The following is a 20,754-nucleotide window of genomic DNA, read 5'->3' on the forward strand; positions in this document are numbered from 1 at the left end:
CACATCAGTAATACATTCTGGGTTAGACATCAACTGTCACTCCTTGAGAGAAGCATTGACTTTGAAAGGAAACTTTCCCCAAAAGGCATAAAAGGGAATACATTGATATTGAACATACCAGTGATCAATATGGATGTGTACTGATAACACTGTGTCTCTGATGCCCTCACAGGTGGCTTTATTCTGTGCTTCAGGTCCTGTCTACGTGACGTATGTGAAGAACAAGAACAATGTGACGGAGTTTGTCCTCCAGGGACTCACACAAGATGATGCATTAGCAAAAGTATCCTTCACATTCTTCTTAGTCTTCTATGCCACTGTTATTCTTGGAAACCTGCTTAGCATCATCACTATACAGAACAGTCAACAGCTGGACTCTCCCATGTACTTCTTCCTGAGCTGCTTGTCCTTTGTAGATATCAGTTACTCTACTGTCACAGTTCCCAAACTCATTTATGACCTTCTTGCTGAAAAGAAGACCATCTCTTTTGTGGGCTGCCTAGCACAGCTCTTTGGGGTCCATCTCTTTGCCTGCACGGAGATGTTCATCCTCATAGCAATGGCGTATGATCGTTACACTGCTATATGCAAGCCACTTCATTACACAAGCATTATGAACAAGCATGTGTGTGGCCGGCTGGTGGCAGCTTCGTGGGTGGGAGGCTGTGTGCACTCCCTGGTGCAGACCCTGCTGACCGCTCAGCTATTGTTTTGTGGGCCCAATGAGATCGACCACTACTTCCGTGATGTACACGCTTTGCTGAAGCTGGCCTGCACTGACACCTACATGGTTGCTTGCATCGTGGTTGCCAATAGTGGTCTGATTTCCTCAGGCTCTTTGCTTGTTCTTGTTGTGTCCTACGTCATTATTTTGGTCTCTTTGAGGACACACTCTTCCAAAGGGCGTCTCAAAGCACTCTCTACCTGCACCTCCCATATCACTGTTGCACTTCTGTTCCTTGGGCCATGCATTTTCATCTATATGCGCCCTTCCACCATCTTCTCAGAAGACAAGAGTAGAACTGAAACTAAATTCAAGGTTTCATGTAGCTCTCATCTTTCTTTGGAAACTGTCAGTCACAAGGATGTGAGGATATTGTCACCAGTCAAACCCGAGCCTTTGGGGTGGTATTGTGGCTTTTACCTTTAGACACCTTAGAGCTGTGTAAGTCTCAGGTCTAGGCTTCTCCTGGCATTAAGAGGAATAACTAGGTATTTTGAGAGGTTATGCTTTCCCATTAGCTCCTACGAGCTTCAGAGAGTGGTGTCTGCTCACGTTTCCACACAAAAAAAGTGATGGTGGTGCTAAACTTCCAAGAGAAAGCAAATCCTTCAGGATGGCACAGCACAAGCAGGTTTCATCTCACATATATTGGTGTGCTGACATGAGGTGCCTCAACTTGAGAGAGCTGCTGAAGACAGCAAGAGACCTTTGAGGGGACTGCGATTCATTGCATGGTAAAATAGGAGCATGAGAGGAGCAGGATGCTGCACTAGGTGTCTGCCTTACAGTGAAGGGTGACATACACCGTACTAGACTTTCCAAGGCTCCCAGGAACACTGATGGACACAGAGGCCGTTCCCCAATGCCAGGCATTCACTCTGATTTTCATCAGTCTGTGCCAACCTGGTGTCTCTGGGAACGCTTCATTTAAAGGAGCTCTGCTAACACCTTTCCAAGGTCTTGGCCTTATGTCATAGCTGAGCTTTATAATCTATCAGAGCAGCAATCCAAGCACGGTTAAATACCATAGTCAATGATGGAGCCACAATCCAGTTCAATTGTCGGGACATTTTTCACCGCTTTATTTAGAGACTGGATGAAGTTTCATACTTTGGCCAGTCGTCTGGTGCTTTACACTATAAAGATCTAAGGAATAGGTATCTCAGTGGAAATATGGGTATCTAATATCTCTCCATACTCCATAAGATATAACCTAAATCCTAGCTGAACACTGAAAATTTCCCTAAAATTCTTAACAGTACTGTTCTTGATTCATCGAGTTTTCCTCAACTGTTTGCAGCAGGGAAACCCCCAAATGCCCCTACGACCTCCTGACTCTGGGCAATGCTGTTCTACCGCAAATGGACTTACTTTAGCATTGCTGTCATGACAAGTGATTCAAGGCCGGGATTTTCCCAGATCTCCTCCTGGAACTGAGATTTGGGGAAGGGAAGAAGAGGAACAGGATTCTGGATGTTGGATCAGAAGGCTTTCTTCGAAAAGCAAACTGTAGATTTGAAGAGACAGCAGCTCTTTAACATTTTAAATTCCCTAATTTTGTCTGGGTTTCTCGAGGTGGAGACTAAGGGATAGGTGAATGCAGGGCTTAGATGAATGTGGGGCTTCGGAAAATCTGTTCTTTTTGATGATATTTGTCAGAAAGCATATTTAGGTTTGAGATTGTGATTCTTGATTGAAACATGCTGCCGGTTCTGCTGATGCTTAGCTCTAGATGGCTTTGACTATCTTAAACATCAGCGCAGAGAGAGGTGTGCAGACATGACTCATTGCTGTGCAGGGAAGCTCTTTGATGACAACCTACCTGTCTTTTTCTGGAAGAGTAGTAGTGTACATTGCTCTTCCCAGAGACCTGTAAACATACACAGGAAAATAAAATGATGCCTGTGATTTCTTTTCAAGCTATTTCCTTCCTGTAAGCTGGGAGTCCACTGAAAGAGACAATTTTGGACACCTCAGAAATCTGGTTTAAAAATCTCACTTCTCTGTTCAAGATAAGGACAACGCAACATTGATACGTGTAAAAACTGTGAACTTCACATATCTGATGATACTTAATGATGAGAAACAAGAGATAAACCTTGAGCTTCAGCCTCTGCAGCAACAGAAAGATGACAACTAGCAGGACCAAAGGGCTACATTTTCCTGAGACTTGTAAAATCCTTCTTTAGGGTGCCATAGATGATCACAGGGACACAATCTTTGCTAGAGTTATGCACAGCTTTAAGGAGAGGAAGTCAGGGGAAATAACAGCCCTAACAGGCTTGCAGTGAAATGCAAAGGGAATCCGCAAGACCTCTTTCCATCCCCCTTTGACTGTAAACCTTATGCAGAGGCAGGAACCTCTCGCCTGTCTGAGATTAATTCTGTCACTTTCAGCTCAATAAAGATTTCAACTCCTTCTGCCAACTGAGGGACAGCATTTGTAAACTCAGCCAGAAGGGATGAAACATCGTTTAGCGCTAGAACACCTATCCTTAGAGCTAGCTTAGTTGAATTGATAAAAGGATTCCAAAACCTTTCCCAACTTTCTCATCTCCCAGAAATGATTGGTCGTTTATTCTCAAAATCACATTGATGCCAGACATGTAGTTGGTAAGTCACCATCTTATTCCGTCATTCTTTTAAGTGAAAGAACATTGCAGCTTGATTAACTTTCAGATTATGTCCAATGTCCTTGAAATAACCACCAATTCACTCAGTTGCCTCAAGTGGATTGCTGATATGTGGAGATGAAAAGCAGGAATAAGTTCTTGTTACTTCACAATGGTAGCAAAATTAGAAGTCAATCTTTTCTGCATTTCTGTAGTTTTTTCATGTTTCCAGGCAGAAGGGGAAAAAGGAGGTAGTAATGAGTGACAGAAGAGGGGGATTTAACAGAAGAGGGACAGTTACTTTTCCTAGTGTTTGGGGGGCAAAAACACGGGTGTCTGTTCTCCAAGATTTCCTTTCCAGAACTTCAGGTTCTGTGTGTTGCACTGGAAGAGGCTACTCCTTTCAAATACTGAAGACGTAGCAGAAGTGGCCGTAAATTCAAATCATATTTCTTTTCTCCTCTTGAATATCTCTGAAAGCTTTTTCTCATCTTGACGGACTGGTGGTTTTCCTACATGAGCAAACGTTCCTAGTAGAACAGAGAACTGCAATTCTGTGCCACGCACTCCTCAGGCAGGAGTCCTGTTTGTGCTTGGAACTTGCAAGTTAAAAGTCAGGATTCCTCCAGCTTTCAGCAGCAGAGGAACACAGTCTTTCAAGATAGAAGTTGCAGATACAACCAGTTAAAAGTCCACCTAAAATCCCTTCTAACAATTAAGTACCTTTCTGAATCTCACCCTTGGAAGCTGATCAAATCTTCCTTGGAAGTCCTACTCTTTGTACCAAGGTTTTGATAAATTCTCCCCAAACAAAGTTCTCTTTCTAACAAGTCTGCTGAAGTTTCTCTAATATGACCTAAAACTCTCCTCAGAGCATCCTTCACCTCCTTATTCCTTAGGCTGTAGCTGGTAAGATTCAGCACTGGAGCCACCACTGTAGAGAACAGAGAGGCCCATTTATCTCAGTCCAATGAGTAGCTGGATGTTGGGCTACCGTACATAAAAACGGTGCTGCCATAAAACAAGAAGAGAGCTCTCAGATGGGAAGCACAGGTGGAGAAGGCTTTGCATCTGCCCTTGGAGGAGTGGATCCTCAGGGTGGTGGAGATGAGGTAGATGGAGGAGATGAGAATTGCCAGAGATGTGAAGATGCCACGAAACACACCAAAAATGTGAAGTACCGTCTCTTTGCTGTAGGTGTCAGAGCATGAAAGCTGGATCCTAGGGGGATGTCAAAGAAATAATGACCGATAACACCAAAGTCACAGAAAGAGAATGTGAAGGTGGAGATAGTTTGCGCAAGTGCGTGGACAAAGCCAAAGAAAGAGGAGATGATTACCATCTGTGTACAGGCTTTTGAGGAGATGACAGTTGCATAAAGGAGAGGGTTACAGAGAGCCACATGCAGTCATATGCCATTACTGCCAGCAGGAGACACACAGCACTAGCCATGAGGAGACAAGTGAATAGCTGTGCCACACAGGCACTGACTGAAGTGGCTCGCCTCACTGCTGAAGAGTTCACCAGCAACCTTGGGGAGATAGCTGAGGAGTAACAGAAATCCACAGAAGCCAAGTTACTGAGGGAAAGGTACACAGTGTGTGAAGCCGGGGGATCAACATTCATCTACATGATCCTTCCAAGATTCCCTATTAATGTGCTTAAAAAAAGCGGGTTACCTTCACCTCTTGGCTTTCTGTTAGTCCAGAGAGGATAAACTCAATGGCCACACAGTGATTCCTCTCAGGCATGTTGCTAGCACACTCATGCTATCTCCCGACAAGAAACTGGTTCAACACCTAGAAGTAATGGGAAACTGGCAACACACAATGGATTGTCTCAGTAGCCACAAGGAAGTACGGAGCATTTTCATCATAGCTTCTGACTAGACTTCTTTAATTACGCATTGAAATGACTTGTGATACAAGGGAGTACTGTTCCTATTTTTCAGGTGAGATAAGAAAGCGCAGAAAGATAAAATAATTTATTCAAAAGGAAGCAGCAGCACTGTGAAACACCAGTCCTAGTCTGGCACTACAATGGTTTTCGTGTGCCCTCTTTCTCCTTTTTTAAGGAAAAAAGTCTGCTTTTCTTGAGGACATCTATGGAGCACTCTTCTCCCCTCACTCGTGGCCACGGTTGGGTGTACAGTATCATCCAAATGGCCCACTCCAAGGGCAATGGCCCGCTTGTTCCTGAAGATACATGGTCTTGACACTAGTTCAGACATCATTCTTCCTGTATTGCAATCACCAATACATTTTTTGCCTACTAGCTAACTCCCCCGGTCATTGGTAGCAGGGTAGTTAGAGCTCAGTATGGGCCACAAAGTCCATTAACAGGGCAAAGCAGCCCCCGTTCAGCCTTGCTGAAATAGGAATATAATGGTTAGGCTGCAGCTGTGCCAACTTGCTAAGACCTGCCTTAATTACATGGACCTCCACCAGCCTGACCTTTGGGACTGCAACTTGTAAACATACAAATAACAAATCCACATCCTGGCAGAAGAAAGTAAGAGTTTCCTCTCTTGAAAGAAATGCTGGCAAGCACTAAATGGCAACAGCAGCAGGAAAACCCAGCTTTGCATCTTCCCAAAGAGGAGCAGATACCACAAGATCCTCCAGGTTTGGCTGAGAAAGGATTTCTCATTTGCTTGCATCCCTGTTGTCAAGGAAAAGTGGCCATCTTCTGCTCGGGAATAAATTGGGAAGAGTCACCAAATGGAATACTTTCCATTTAGAGGGTGGAAAATCTCATGCTAAAAGGGAAGGAATCCTGAACAAGAAGGGAATCAGTCATCCCTGTAAAGGTTCTACCAGCTTCACCTCACATGAAAAATTATTGTTAATCTATTGGAGGTTACCAGTAACCTGGCTGACGCTCTCAAAGCGGAGTTCTTATCATGTGGGTGACTGAATGGAGGTTTCAGTTCTTGCTGAGGTCTGTTTCTAGCACAGGCTTCAAGGTATTGCATAGGTACAAAACTATTCTCTTACTGACCTGTTTCATCCAGAAAGACAAGAGTAAATACTGTGGATACCACGCCAGTTTATTCCCCCCTTGAGCCATATCTTCAGAAGTACTTGCCCATTTCAAGAAGCAGACAGCAGGATTAAAACCAGCCTATAATGGTTAGGTACACAGTTTAAGTGAGCAAAATGCTTACCCTGCTTAGATGCACAAAAGACCAGACTGCCTTTACACACTGAGTTATCTTTGCATAGCTGGCTGTTGTTTATCTCCAACCTACCCAACCTTTTCTGCCCTAAAGCACAGCAACTAGCCCAGTTAATTCTCAGAAAAGGGCTTCAATGAGCTTGCTATCAACAGGTTGCTCTCTTCCATGGACTACTTGGGAAACTGAAGGAGGAAATTTCCCTCTCCTGCCCCAACGTGAGTGATCAAACACTGGATTAGGTGCAAATTTGTAGAATCTCCATCTGTGCTGACATTTAAAATTCAGCTGGATCGGGCCGGAGCAATCTGATCTGACTGAACCTGCTCTGAGGAGGAGGTTGGACTTGATGACCTCCAGAAATCCTTCCCAACCTAAATGACTCTATGATTCTATCTGCAGATTGAAAATGATCTTTTTGATCTCTAAAATGAAGAAATAGGCCTACCTTCCTTGCCTGAAGGTGCGAGATATTTTATGCCGTATTGTTGCAGAAATAAACTCTTATTTCAAAAGCTACAAACTTATGAGGCCTTCTACAGACAGCTGGAAGTAGCCTCACGATCCCAGGCCCTGGTTCTCATGGGGGACTTCAACTACCCTGAGATCTGCTGGAAAGACAGCACAGCTAGGCACAAACAGTCCCGGAGGTTCCTGCAGAGCATTGGTGACAACTTCTTGACACAGGTGGTGGAGGAGCCAACAAGGAGAGGTGTGCTGCTGGACTTTGTACTAACAAACAAAGAAGGACTGGTGGAAGATGTGAAGGTCGGGGGCAGCCTTGGCTGCAGTGACCATGAGATGGTGGAGTTCAGGATGCTGCGAGGAGGAGGCAGGGCACTGAGTAGGATCGCAACCCTGGACTTGAGGAGAGCAAACTTTGGCCTCTTCAGGGACCTACTTGGAGGAATGCCATGGGTTAGGGTCCTAGAAGGAAGGGGTGTTCAAGAGAGCTGGTTAATATTCAAACATCACTTCCTCCAGGCTCAAGATCGGTGCATCCCTATGAGTAGGAAGTCAAGCAAAGGAGGTAGGAGACCTGCATGGATGAGCAAGGAGCTCCTGGCAAAACTCAACCAGAAGGAGGAAGTCTACAGAGAGTGGAAAGGGGGACAGGCCACTTGGGAGGAATATAGAAACATTGTCAGAGTATGCAGGGATACGACGAGGAAGGCTAAGGCCCATTTGGAATTAAATCTGGCAGAGGATGTCAAGGACAGCAAGAAGGGCTTCTTCAAAGACATCGGTAGCAAGAGGAAGACTAGGGAAAATGCGGGCCCTTTGCTGAATGGGGAGGGTGCCCTGGTGAGGAAGGATGTAGAGAAGGCAGAGTTACTGAATGCCGCCTTTGCTTCAGTCTTTCCTGCTCAGGCCAGCCCTCAGGAACCCCAGACCCTGGAGGCAAGAGAGAAAGTCTGGAGAAAGGAAGACTTTCCCTTGGTGGAGGAGGATCAGGTTAGAGATCATTTAAGCAAACTTGGCACCCACAAATCCATGGGCCCCAATGGGATGCACCCACGAGTGCTGAGGGAGCTGGTGGACATTATTGCTAAGCCACTCTCCATCCTCTTTGAAAGGTCTTGGAGAACAGGAGAGGTGCCTGAAGACTGGAAGAAAGCCAGTGTCACCCCAGTCTTCCAAAAGGGCAAGAAGGAGGACCCAGGCAACTACAGGCCAGTCAGCCTCACCTGCATCCCTGGAAAGGTGATGGAGCAGCTCATCCTGGAGGCCGTCTCCAAGCATGTGGAGGACAAGAAAGTGATCAGGAGTAGTCAGCATGGCTTCACCAAGGGGAAATCATGCTTAACCAATCTGATAGCCTTCTGTGATGGAATGACTGGCTGGGTAGATGAGGGGAGAGCAGTGGATGTTGTCTCCCTTGACTTGAGGAAGGCTTTCGACACTGTCTCCCATAGCATCCTCATAGACAAGCTCAGGAAGTGTGGGTTAGATGAGTGGACAGTGAGGTGGATTGAGAACTGGCTGAATGGCAGAGCTCAGAGGGTTGTGATCAGTGGCGCAGAGTCTAGCTGGAGGCCTGTAGCTAGCGGTGTCCCCCAGGGGTCAGGACTGGGTCCAGTCTTGTTCAACTTCTTCATCAGTGACCTGGATGAAGGGACAGAGTGCACCCTCAGCAAGTTTGCTGAGGATACAAAACTGGGAGGAGTGGCAGATACGCCAGAGGGCTGTGCTGCCATTCAGAGAGACCTGGAGAGGCTGGAGAGGTGGGTGGAGAGGAACCTCCTGAAGCTCAACAAAGGCAAGTGCACGGTCCTGCACCTGGGGAGGAATAACCCCATGCAGCAGTACAGGTTGGGGGCTGACCTGCTGGAAAGCAGCTCTGTGGAGAAGGATCTGGGAGTGCTGGTGGACACCAAGTTAAGCCTGAGGCAGCAATGTGCCCTTGTGGCCAAGAAGGCCAATGGTATCCTGGGGTGCATCAGGAAGAGTGTGGCCAGCAGGTCGAGGGAGGTGATTCTCCCCCTCTACTCAGCCCTGCTGAGGCCACATCTGGAGTACTGTGTCCAGTTCTGGGCTCCCCAGTACAAGAGGGATGTGGCACTACTGAAGCAAGTGCAGCGAAGGGCTACAAAGATGATTAGGGGATTGAAGCATCTCTCTTATGAGGAAAGGCTGAGAGAGCTGGGCCTGTTTAGCTTGGAGAAGAGAAGGCTGAGAGGAGATCTTATTAACGTGTACAAGTATCTGAAGGGAGGGTATCAAGAAGATGGAGCCAGACTCTTTTCAGTGGTGCCCAGCAACATGACGCGAGGCAACGGGCACAAACTGAAACACAGACACTTCCATCTGAACATGAGGAAAATCTTCTTCGCTGTGAGGGTGACAGAGCACTGGAACAGGTTGCCCAGAGAGGTTGTGGAGTCTCCTTCTCTGGAGATATTCAAAAATCCACCTGGACGCAATCTTGGGCAACTGCTCTAGGTGACCCTGCTTGGGCAGGCGGTTGGACTAGATGATCTCCAGAGGTCCCTTCCAACCTCAACCATTCTGTGATTCTGTGAAATGGCTTCAGGAATACTGTTACCCCATAGAATTAAAATGAACAAAAGAGAAAAGTTTTGACCCCTGTTAGTTCTTTGAATGTTCTGGTGCAGACATTTTCCCTTCTTCCTCTGCCTTCAACTTAATTTCAAAAAATCAGATTTAGATCCATTCCTTTTAAATCCAGCCCTTCACTTGCTCACAAACTGTTTTAGTGTTAATTCGATCCACGCACCAGCCAACCCAGAAAGAGAGTAATGGAGACACAAAGGAGGGAAGGATTGAGGGCAGGAGCCAAAAAAAACAAAAAACAAATAGAAAGTCTGGAGAGCTGGATGGAGAGGCAGAGAAATGCCCTTTCAGCCCTGCAGCAACAGGCAAGTGCCAGTGCCAGGAAGAGAGGTGACCCTCCCAGCAGCTACTGGGAAGACAGTGAGATAAGGTGCTGTGGCTGGGAGCTGAAAGCTTTCTCAGAAGCACTAGGGTGAGAGGCCTTGCATGGCACTGCGTAAGGGGAGCGAGGCATCCCCAGTGTGGGGCGAGACGGTGGTGGGGAAGAGATTTGGCACAGGGACAGGAGGGTGGCTGATGGCTCAGCAGGAGCTGCGTGCTGCAGCCACATAGGGAAGGGGAAAGCTCCTTACAAGCACCTTTCTCTCCACTGCCTGTACAGGCAGCCTAGGGCAACTAAGTCATCTGGAGATGGCCATCTTGGGCGAAAGCTGGGAGTGATGAGTTGAGATGTCCTCTGGGGACAGCGATGGAGAGGCTCAGGGTGTAGGTGAGGAATTGGTGCTCTTTCTACACACACAGAAGCACCACGCATCACTCCAGGACCCCTGTGTGTTGACCAGAGCAGCCGTGGCACCAGCTGAACGGTCCCCTAGGTGTTCAGGCCTGAAGGATGTTTCTATACAAGCCCAAAATAGCCAGGATGAAACTCATCCCTGCTGAGAGTGGCCTCCCAGGAGCTGCCAGAATGCACTGGAGTCCTGCAGGCCTGACCTCAAGTCAAAGTGAGGGAAAAGACTCCCTGTAAGGTTCAGGGTCCCAAAGACATGCCCAGCATCCTGGGTCACTCTTCCTCCCCGCGCTCTGCATGCTCTGCATAGCCATGCTCTGTGCACCATGTCCCCTTCCACAAGGGGGGACCATGTAATGAGAAGAGGCACTGGCATGGTGTGCAGACAAGGATCGCTCTCAGCCAGCTCCCTGGTCCCCAGCACAGCCCTGCTCGGAAGGGGCACGTCACCAGCTGAGCTGCTCCCACTGCAGTGGAGATGCCCTGGCTCCGCTGGGGGCTGAGCACTGCTGCCCACCTCCCCTCAGTCCCCTCTGCAGGCTGCCCCACCCTCCCACACCTCCTCGCCAGCAGGGATTTATACAGCAGTCTCTGCAGCAGTGTCTCTGGGCACTTGGCTTCCTTCTCCGCACGTTGCTTTCTCTGGAAACACTTGTCAGAAGGTGACTTTCGCAGAGCCATGGAGCTGGTGGTGACGGTTGCTCCTGAAGAGGAAGTAAATGACCGGGTTGGTGCTGCTGTCCCAGAGGGATGAGCCAGGGACCATCAAAAATGGGAATTTACCAATGTTTGGCAGGCAATAGTAATGCTTTTTCACTACTTCTCCCTTCTTCAGACAGTCTCGCGATATAAAGAACACAAGAACTGTCTGTCCAAAGTTATAGCTTGACTCTTGCACTGATGCTTTGCTTCCCAGATGCATCCATGAGCAGCTCTAGTTTCATAGACCTTGCAGAAGATGGCCTACTGCTGCTCAGGGTCACACAGATTGAGAAATGGTCAGTCCTCTTCCCTAATGCCTGCTGCTGATTTCACAACCTCCCTCAACACAGCTTCTCATTCCCCAAGGTCCACTGTCACTGCAGAACCTCCCCTAGCACATTCCTCACTACCGAGTGTCCTCTTCTGACCTCAAAACCTCTCCCAACACAAGCTGTCACCATACATTGTCCCCTCCTACTTCACACTACCTGTTCTACGGTAGGGTCTCCTTGAACTCTCTAGCCAGCCTTATGACACCTCAGCAGCCACAATTCTGCAACCTCTCCTAGTGTTACCCTTCAAAACACGATGTCCGCTTCTGATGTCACAAGGTCTTTCAACACAGCTTAACACCCACAGTATTACCTGCCACTTCATACTGTCTTTCAGCACAGTCCCTCACCACACCTCAGGCACTTCTGATTTCACAAACTCCACGAAGACAGTCCCTGGCCATGTAGCATCCATTTCAAGTTTCACAACTTCCCTCCACACCGTGCCTTGTCCCCATCGTGCCCATCATCAAATTCACAACACACATTCACCATGGCTCTGTCAACAAACCCCTTGCCAGTATTCACTATCCAGCTGCAAAACCTCATTCATCTCACCATGCACAGTCCCTCCTTGTCCAAATCACAGCTCCCCAAGCATGACCTGCTGCCATAGTGGTGTCCAGAGCCAGGTGCCAAGGTAAGTGGAATGAAAATGGAGAAAAGACCTTTCTCCTTTGCTGGCACTAAGCACACCCCTACGGGGAATTATTTTGCAGCAGGAGGTAGCAGCAATTCTTCATTTGGACTTGTGCATTAAGTCACCTCTGGTAGTCCATTTGGCTAGGGAAACAAAAGGACATGAATGTGATGCTAGCCAAGTTGCTGCCATGTGTGCCACTGGGTACAGAAAGTGGCAGGCTGATTCATACTAGGTTAGCAGACCAGATGCTATTGGCCTGATCTCTCGCTTCTGTCATCTGTTGGTCCTCTTCCTTTCCCAAAGACTGTAAGACTTTGTTTACCTTCTTACCCAATACTCTTGTTTCCTGTAGTGACTACTGTTAACCCTCATTAAGCTGCCCAAGACTCCAGGCGACAGTAAAAGGACATTGAAGTTAGGGGACTATTTTCACCAAGACATTTCTTTACCAGTATTTATTCTCATTAACTGTAGGATTTCTGTTTTCACTGTGGAGATCGCTGGCATTCTGTGCAGAGGAGATGGAGACATTAACTATGTTGCCATTCCACATTTCCAGAAATTTCAGCAAAACAAAGGAAAGGACGGTAGCTGAGACAATGTCTTTCCTGACATCCATGAGGCATAAGCTACAAATACACAGTAGAGTTGAGAGAAAAGATGAATTTGACTTGGGCCTTGGTTGAGATGATATGCTGATATAAATCAGCATGTCTATTTGCTTCGTTTGTTTCATTTCATAGGTTCACCTTTGACTGCAGCTGCTCGGGTTAAGAAAGATGGGGCCCATCATGACAGTTGAGATTTTTCCGCCCTAAGTTATTTTGTTTAAAAGCTAGATGTCTATTTCACACCTAATCGCATCCTAAAATCAGTTCTGAGGTAGATCAGATGCATCTGCCTCCAGAGACATTCATTTTTTTCCACAGAAGAGCCTAGAGTGACTAAGTCAGGGTTAAACTCGCTGACTTCCATCGGCATTAAATAGGTGACTTCCTCCCTCAGTTTCCCAATGCGTAAATGAAGGACTTTTTTGACTGACTTGGTAATTCACTGACCTCTGTTAAAACATGCAAATTCTTGCAAAGAGGCTTTATTCACTGGATTTCCAGTGATGAAATTTCTGGTGAGATAGGACTTGGAGGGTCATCAAGAGGTCACCCAGGACATCTTCTGTCCCTATAAAAACTTAATCGTAACCACTCCTGAGAGAAATGAGCCCAACCTGTCCTTAAAAGACTCCTGTGATAGGAATTCTTTACCATCCCTGGAGGATGGTGACTCTTCCTACAGCTTGAGGTTTCTTTCTTTTTTTCCTTTAATGAAGATTTCTCTTTTACATGTTTTTTGGAATACACAGAAGTGAAAAAAGGAGAGAAAATATCTAGATTACAAATGGACTGTTTTAGCATTCACAATACTAGGAAGCCAGAGCAGTGGACCTAATGGCCCTTTACACATGGGAAATCCATACAACTATCAGCTTGGAGTAAGGAAGAACTCCGAGAAGCATTAGCTGGATAGTTCCATGCATATGCTTGTCCAGTTGAATACTCAGCTACTCCTTTGACTGTTATTTCTTATGGAGAAACCCTGAAATGCCTTTGTGATATCATTATAAAAGCATTGACTGACAACTGTTTCTTTAAAATATATTTACTTAAACTTTTCAGTCAAGACAGAACTCATTCTCCTCCTTTGCCCCTTTCTTTCACGCCTTGCCTTCACTAAGCCTCCACCCCTCCCTCCTGCAGCCCCAAGAGCCCTTCAGGTGGAAGATTTCCTGGGAGAGGGTTAAAGGTTGATACTTAAATGGTTTTCTTCTCAGCCCTTTGTGCAGCTGCTGGGATATGAAAGCGTCATTCAGCACACCCAGGTCACATCATCCACACAGCCTATTAAACCACTTCTCACACAGGCAGGAAACATCAAGATACACTTGTGACACACGAAAGCAAGTAATACATTAGATGGGGTTGGATTATACACTAACAGCCACCTCCTAAGCAAGTTTTGGAAGCTTTCCAGAAGCCATTCTGTGTTCTTTAAAGGTGCTGTGCTCTAACACATTCATACCAGGAGAGACAGAAGTTGAGGAGATAAAGTTGTACAGCCCTTACACAAAAAATTAGATCTCTAAACACAGGTGAGGTAAGTTTTGCAGCTTCTCTGGCTTCTCGCTTTGCTTTCCCTTGCTCGCTTTTCTTTCCTCTTCCTTTTCCTTTTCCTTTCTTCTTGCACAAATGTGAAAATACAGAAAGGAACTTCCACTGAAGTTATCAACTGTCTCTAGTTGTCTTTGGCTAGAATCATATACAGAGCTAGTTCTACAGCCGCAGATTCGATTGCTTCGATATTATTCTTTTGTTTCCCATAACCACCTGAGATTTCAGGGAAGAATGCATGCAGTAAGGAGATGGTGCAATTTCTCACCCTTTTTGAGATGTTAAGAGTACACATGAGATTCATTTTATTTTGCAGCTGACTGCATTATGTCATATACCTCAGGTCTATCCCTGCAAAGGCACTTGAAGAGATAAGCCATAACTGGTGGCAATCCTCTACTGAATTAGTCATTCTAGTAATCCTCTTGGAGTCAACAGTAAGAAACGGGTACCTGCAGCACATGATTCATCACATCTACAAGTAGACTGGTCAGGTGTAATATGCCTAGCTTAGGTACAGGTGCCTACATGACTTAAGGCGATGAGATGAGATCAGACAGATGGGTAGTTTGTTAAATGCAGTTTGGTGGTGATGGAAAGGACCTTTTCAAGCAATATACATAGCTGAGCTGTCTGAATTGTGAATCAGTACTTTTGTAGATGCACACCTTGTTTTTAGCTCAGGAGTTTGCCATCTGCTGGTATTCAGACATATAGTTTCCCCTGACCATTTCTCTCTTGGTCACTCCTTTCTGACTGCCTAAATATGGCCCTGCGATTGCTGTGGTATGCTTCCAGTGATGCTCTGGCTTGGATGGAGCCCAGCTATTTCTTTTCGACTGGGTACTGCACAGCCATAAAGGTGTGCTCATTTCATCCCTGTCATTTATTCTGTTGAGAGGTCTACGTCGTTGCTCAGTAGAAGGAAGAGGGGTAGAAAGGATCACGACCTGGTAAGACGAGGGAGAAACTGACCTCCCGTTGTTCTTACTGATCCTTTTCCTTGTAGAAATATCTGAAGGGGAACCATCCATGTAAATTTTACCGTTCTGCTTGAAAAACTTTCATCTAGTGTAAGTACAACTGTAAGCATAGGAAAAGTCCCTAACTTTGCCCACTTCCTCTCTCGGCTTCACTTTGTGGGTTTGAAAGTAATCTTGGCTTTTCTCAGTTTCAGTGTTTCCTGTGGATGCTTGATCCCTTTGTGCCTGCACGAGAATTTCTGATTATGCTGCAGATTGAAGTAGTTGGTAGATAACTTGGCTTAACTGAATCATTCCACCGATTTGCTCACAGATCACCAAGACAAATGAGAAGACCTGGTTGTGATGTAATTCTGCAGGACTTAAAATGGTGCATTTTAACACCAGCTGACGGGGAATGTTTTGATCCTAGAAGGAAGCCCGTACAGTGGATATTTTTATTAAAAGAGTGCCTGCTTTTGGCTGACCTTAAACTCTCTGTGAAGAGCTTCATCTGGTGGTTCCCAGACTTCTTTGAGCAAGGGAATTCTGGTGGTCTGGGTGCATAATGGCAAGCTAGAGACGTTACACTCTTTCTAAAGATGTGGGCTAGTCATTTATTAGTGACATGTAATGCTCTATGGGTTGTAGCTGGAATACAGGGTGAACCAAAGAAGTCCCATGTTTATGCTGGAATGTGACCTTGTCTCGAATGAGAAACTGTATGGATGTAGAAATGCCTAGGGACAAGGAGCTCAGCCATAACCTGAAAAAGGTGGATGGCATTGCAAAAAGCTCTGCGCTACTTTCTGGCACCAAAAGGGATTATTCTCTAAAGGTCATTCTAACCTGGTGGTGCTAATTTGCTTAAGCTCCTCATCGTGAATGGAGGAAAAAAGGGTTCTGCAAAGGACCCTAATTCAGTCATTCTGAATCAGCCTACAGAGAGACTTATACTGGCTGTTGAAGGAGTTTAGTTAGATTAGCTTCATTAAGCTAAGTTAACCCTTGAAAGCATCATGCAGAGTGTATCAAAAATCATACTAGGTAAAATCAGTACAACGCTGGGACAGAAGATCTCACAAGAGTCTTTCATTCTTCCTTCCTCTGATAGAAACAATGCTGAGATTTAGAACAATGTGAAATACTCCATTAAGTCATATGTGCAATTTTTTTCCCCTCCATGATAGATAACCTTCCCAGAACTCCTTTTTCAGCCTGTGACATTTCATATTTACGTTTCAAAATGTATATACACAAGAGAGTGCTTTTCCCTGCCTGTGGGTACATTTCCCTTCTAAACAAGAATTCAAAGATCATGTGTACTTATAAAGCAAATCATCATTCTGAGCAATATTTCCAGGTATTCTTAAAGACACCCATTTTACAAAGATTGCTGTCAGGGACTTTGTCTCCCCTGAGGGCAAACATGCTGCATTATCTGCCTTGTAGTGCCCAAGGTGAACACTCTGGCCGTGTCCTTAGTGCATGGAAGGCTACCAGCCATGGAGCCAGTCCTTCAAAATCCTGGAGGACCAGGATTAAGGAACATATCACAAAGTGCACCTATCTCCGTGCCACCAAAGCCATGGCAGAAGTTTTGTACTGTGGAGGATTAAATAGCCGTTAAAAAATACATGAGAGAAACTAAACACTTCAAAAGCTTAATACTAATGCTATATCTTTCTTGGTTTGTATCCACTTCTGATATAGAACTCATCATTAATAATGAAAAAATGCTGATGAATCATGTGTCTGTCTTTATTTTCCCAGGTGTATAAGCTGTATATTGCATATTGCCACCCAACTGATCAACATGGAGAATGTAAGCAGTGTGAAGGAATTCATTCTTCTGGGCCTTTCAAAGAACCAAGGGGTGCAGAAAATATGTTTTGTGGTGTTTTTGTTCTTCTATATTGTTACTCTGGCAGGAAATCTGCTCATTGTTGTCACTGTAGTTAGCAGTCAGAGTCTGAACTCCCCCATGTATTTCTTTCTCTGCCACCTGTCCATTGCAGATACTTGCTTCTCTTCTGTCACAGCTCCCAAAATGATTGCTGACTTCCTTGTTGAGAAGAAAACCATTTCCTTTGGGGGTTGCATGGCACAGCTATTTGGGTTACATATCTCCGGTGGCGCTGAGGTCTTCATCCTCACAGTGATGGCCTATGATCGCTACTTTGCCATATGCAGACCCCTGCACTACACCACCCTCATGACCAGGCGTGTGTGTGGCTGGATGGTGATGGGTTCATGGGTGGGGGCCTTTGTGCACTCCCTGGTGCAGACCCTCATAACCATTAGCCTCCCTTTTTGTGGCCCCAACGAAATTGACCACTACCTCTGTGATGTCCGTCCCCTACTACAACTGGCCTGTACAGACACCTATGTTGTGGGCATCATTGTCGTTGCCAATACTGGAATGATTTGTTTGGTCTCTTTCATCATCCTGCTCACATCCTACATTGTCATTTTGTTTTCCTTGAAAAGCCGAACGTCCGAAGGGCGGAAGAAAGCCCTCTCCACCTGTGGGTCCCACATTACTGTGGTGATTCTCTTCTTTGGGCCATGCACATTCACCTACATACGCCCATCCAGCAGTCTCTCGGAGGACAAGAGGTTAGCTGTGTTTTTCAGTATCATCACGCCCATGCTGAACCCACTCATCTACACACTGAGAAATGAGGAGATGAAAAGTGCCATGAGAAAACTGTGGAATAGAAAAGTCTGGAGTGAAAAGGGTGAGGTGTAGAACTGTGGTAACATTTTCTCAGGAGCTGAGAAAATCAAGTCTCTCTCACTATAATTCCATTTTGGAAAATTTACTGAAAGCTCCCTTTTGAAGAAAAGCTTGGTTTTAGCTGTTGCAGTAATTAGGAAGACACTGAAAGCTCATGTTTTGATTGGAATGGCATTGTAAACTCTGTGACTAGCAGGGATTCCCTTTATGTTCTCTTTTTGAATAGCACAGGCGCAGGACTGGGGCTTCCAAGCACTGCTGAGACACCAGCAAATAAAGAAATGAATGCTATCAAAAATATTAAAATGTGTTCCAGGCAGAGCATCCCATTAGTCCGAGCTCTCCCAGGTGTAAACTTTCCGTCAGACAAACTCCATCTACTCTGTAATCTACTCAGCTAGGAAACGATGGCCCAAGGTGTCTGCAAGGCTCTTGGTCCCCTGCTGCTGGAAGCAATTGTACCAAAGGCTTTCTTCCCCTTTACTTTGGAGTAAATGCCTTCTTAGGAGCACTGCATTGTCATATGCTGAATCCATGGGTTAGCAATTAAACTGCTGATATTAGATGCTGGCTGGGTCATTTGCTGATGCAGATGATATGAGGAGAAGCTTCTCCCCTTCCCATTCCAGTGCAGCAACTCTCTGCCTTTCTGCAGTAGTTCACCTGTCACTAATGCCCTCCTTCCTAGCCATCCCCTCTGCCCTTCATCTCTGCCTCAGATTTTGCATTTTAATGTTTAGACTAATAGAGAATCAAAGATCCAAGTGAAAGATAAATTGCTTACTGTAGGAAATTGTCGCCACCCAAGAAAGCATTGGGGGGCACAATTTTATGTGTCAATGAAAAAAAAGAGTTGTTTGGGAATAATTCCTGTACGCAGGATAACTCCTAGCCCAACAGGGCACATCTACAGGCCCAGGCAAAGGAAGAAACATGTATTCCAAGGGAATAGCTGGAGCAGCTACTCCTGCAGGAGGGAAGAGAAGAAATGTGAAGATGGAAGATTAAATCATCTCAGAGCCAGTCACAGCTGCCACAGGGAGGTTAGCTGTAGCAGCTAAGGTTCTCCACAAGGACGAAGGAGCCACGAGGAGCCACGGGACCCTGACTCCTACCTTGCCAGGAGGAAAAGAGCAAATGAGCTGCGTGAGGGAGAAAGACATCTGTGTAATGCACTCTGAAAGTAACTAAAGCACTTTCTTTTTTCTTCCTTCACTTCACGTTCCCTATAAACACTGGCTTGCACTTGTGTTGCACCTTAACATGGCTTAAGTGTGATTCAAGATAAGAAGGTGTTCCCTGCAGAGGAGAGCGGCAGATCTACAGACCAAACCCTGGGACAATGTCGCAAATGCTCTGGTTCCCCGAATGTCCTCTGCTCTATGCAGGGGGTGGCAGAGTGGGTTCCCATTTCACAGGCATGCACCAGTACACTGCGGACATCTCAGTGTCTTCTCCTCACCGTGGTGGGTTATGTGGATGGCAGCCAGCAGGACGGAACTGGGATAAATCCTGATTCTCAAGGCTTAGAGGGATAGTGTCCCTCAGGCCTGGGCCAGCATGTCCCTCACCCAGCATTCACACTCTGTGGACACAGCTAAAGGTGGGACCAGCCCCACCTATTTGTAGCAGTCTAAATTCTTCATGCAATGAAGGACAGTTGTCTAGCTCAGCTCCCTTGTCAACAGAGAGGGACAGGCGCCTTCAGAGGTTGGTCTGTCTCACCCGGGGTGGGGCAGGTAGAAAGACAGATGGGGCCCACTGACCCCCTTCATACTGAAACTGCTGAGGGGTTAGGGCACACGGCCAGTTCAAGCTAAGGCTTATAATTTTAAAACTGCTTTTTTTTTTTTTTAATGTTTTGGGGAAGAACGCCATGATTTTTCTGATTTCTCTTCCGGCTGCTGGATGCTAGCAGGCAACAGCGGGACCATAGCTTATGGAAGGTGTCAACAACAACATTTGATTCCTCTACACATTGGCCCAGATTCTTATAATGACTTAATATGAGGACTAAACAGCTGCTTCTATATTTTGCATTGCCTGAGTAAAAATACCTGGCAAGTAGTGAGGCCTGACCACAAACATTTTTAAAGTCTTGAAATAATTTCCTCGTTTACTTCTTGTTTCAAACGTGTACAGACCAGATGTCTAAGTGCCAACAGTCATATAGCACATTTCTGATATTTATTTATGCTGCAAACATGCAATGGTAAGAGCAAGTTAATAAGAAATAAGAAAGCATATGTGAAATATTGTCTTGGAAGGGAAAAAATATCTGACACGTGTAAGAGACATCTTTACTCAAAAAATGTTTGATTGCAAGGGCAATGTGAACACAAACTCTTGCAAATGGTCAGCCATGACATTGATTTTAAATAGAAATGTTTCCAAAAGAAGCACATAGCTAATACTAAATGAAGTCCATTTATCTGGACAGCATTGGAAAGCAAGCAAGAAAGCAAGCAAACCCCCACACAATGTGACATGGTCTAGGTGATCACGCTCCAGAGTCACCCTGTAGAGATTACTCTAATAGCTGTCCAAAATATATATTTTAGCTCCCCGTCCACTGATTCTTTCTGACAAAGAATACTTCACATGCCTCTGCGATCTCATTGCTTCTGGTAAGCTTGTGCTTCTGCTGTGCAATTTACTTGAAATATTTCTGCCACAACTTCCCCATCTGGAGAGAAAGATTTTTCTTGCAGATGCTCTTGGAAGTTGTTTTTGCAGAATGAGAAATGGAGCTAGACATTCAGGCTGTCCGTTTCATCCCCTGTAGTTTTCAGCCCTGGCAGAGATGTGGACTGCTCTCGTGACACATAAGAAGCAGCTTGGAGCTGAGAGGTTTTGATGAAACTGCCTAAAGTGGTCCTAGAAGGTCATCAGAG

Source organism: Apteryx mantelli, chromosome 4 (assembly GCF_036417845.1).
Source record: "Apteryx mantelli isolate bAptMan1 chromosome 4, bAptMan1.hap1, whole genome shotgun sequence".
NCBI lineage: Eukaryota > Metazoa > Chordata > Aves > Apterygiformes > Apterygidae > Apteryx > Apteryx mantelli.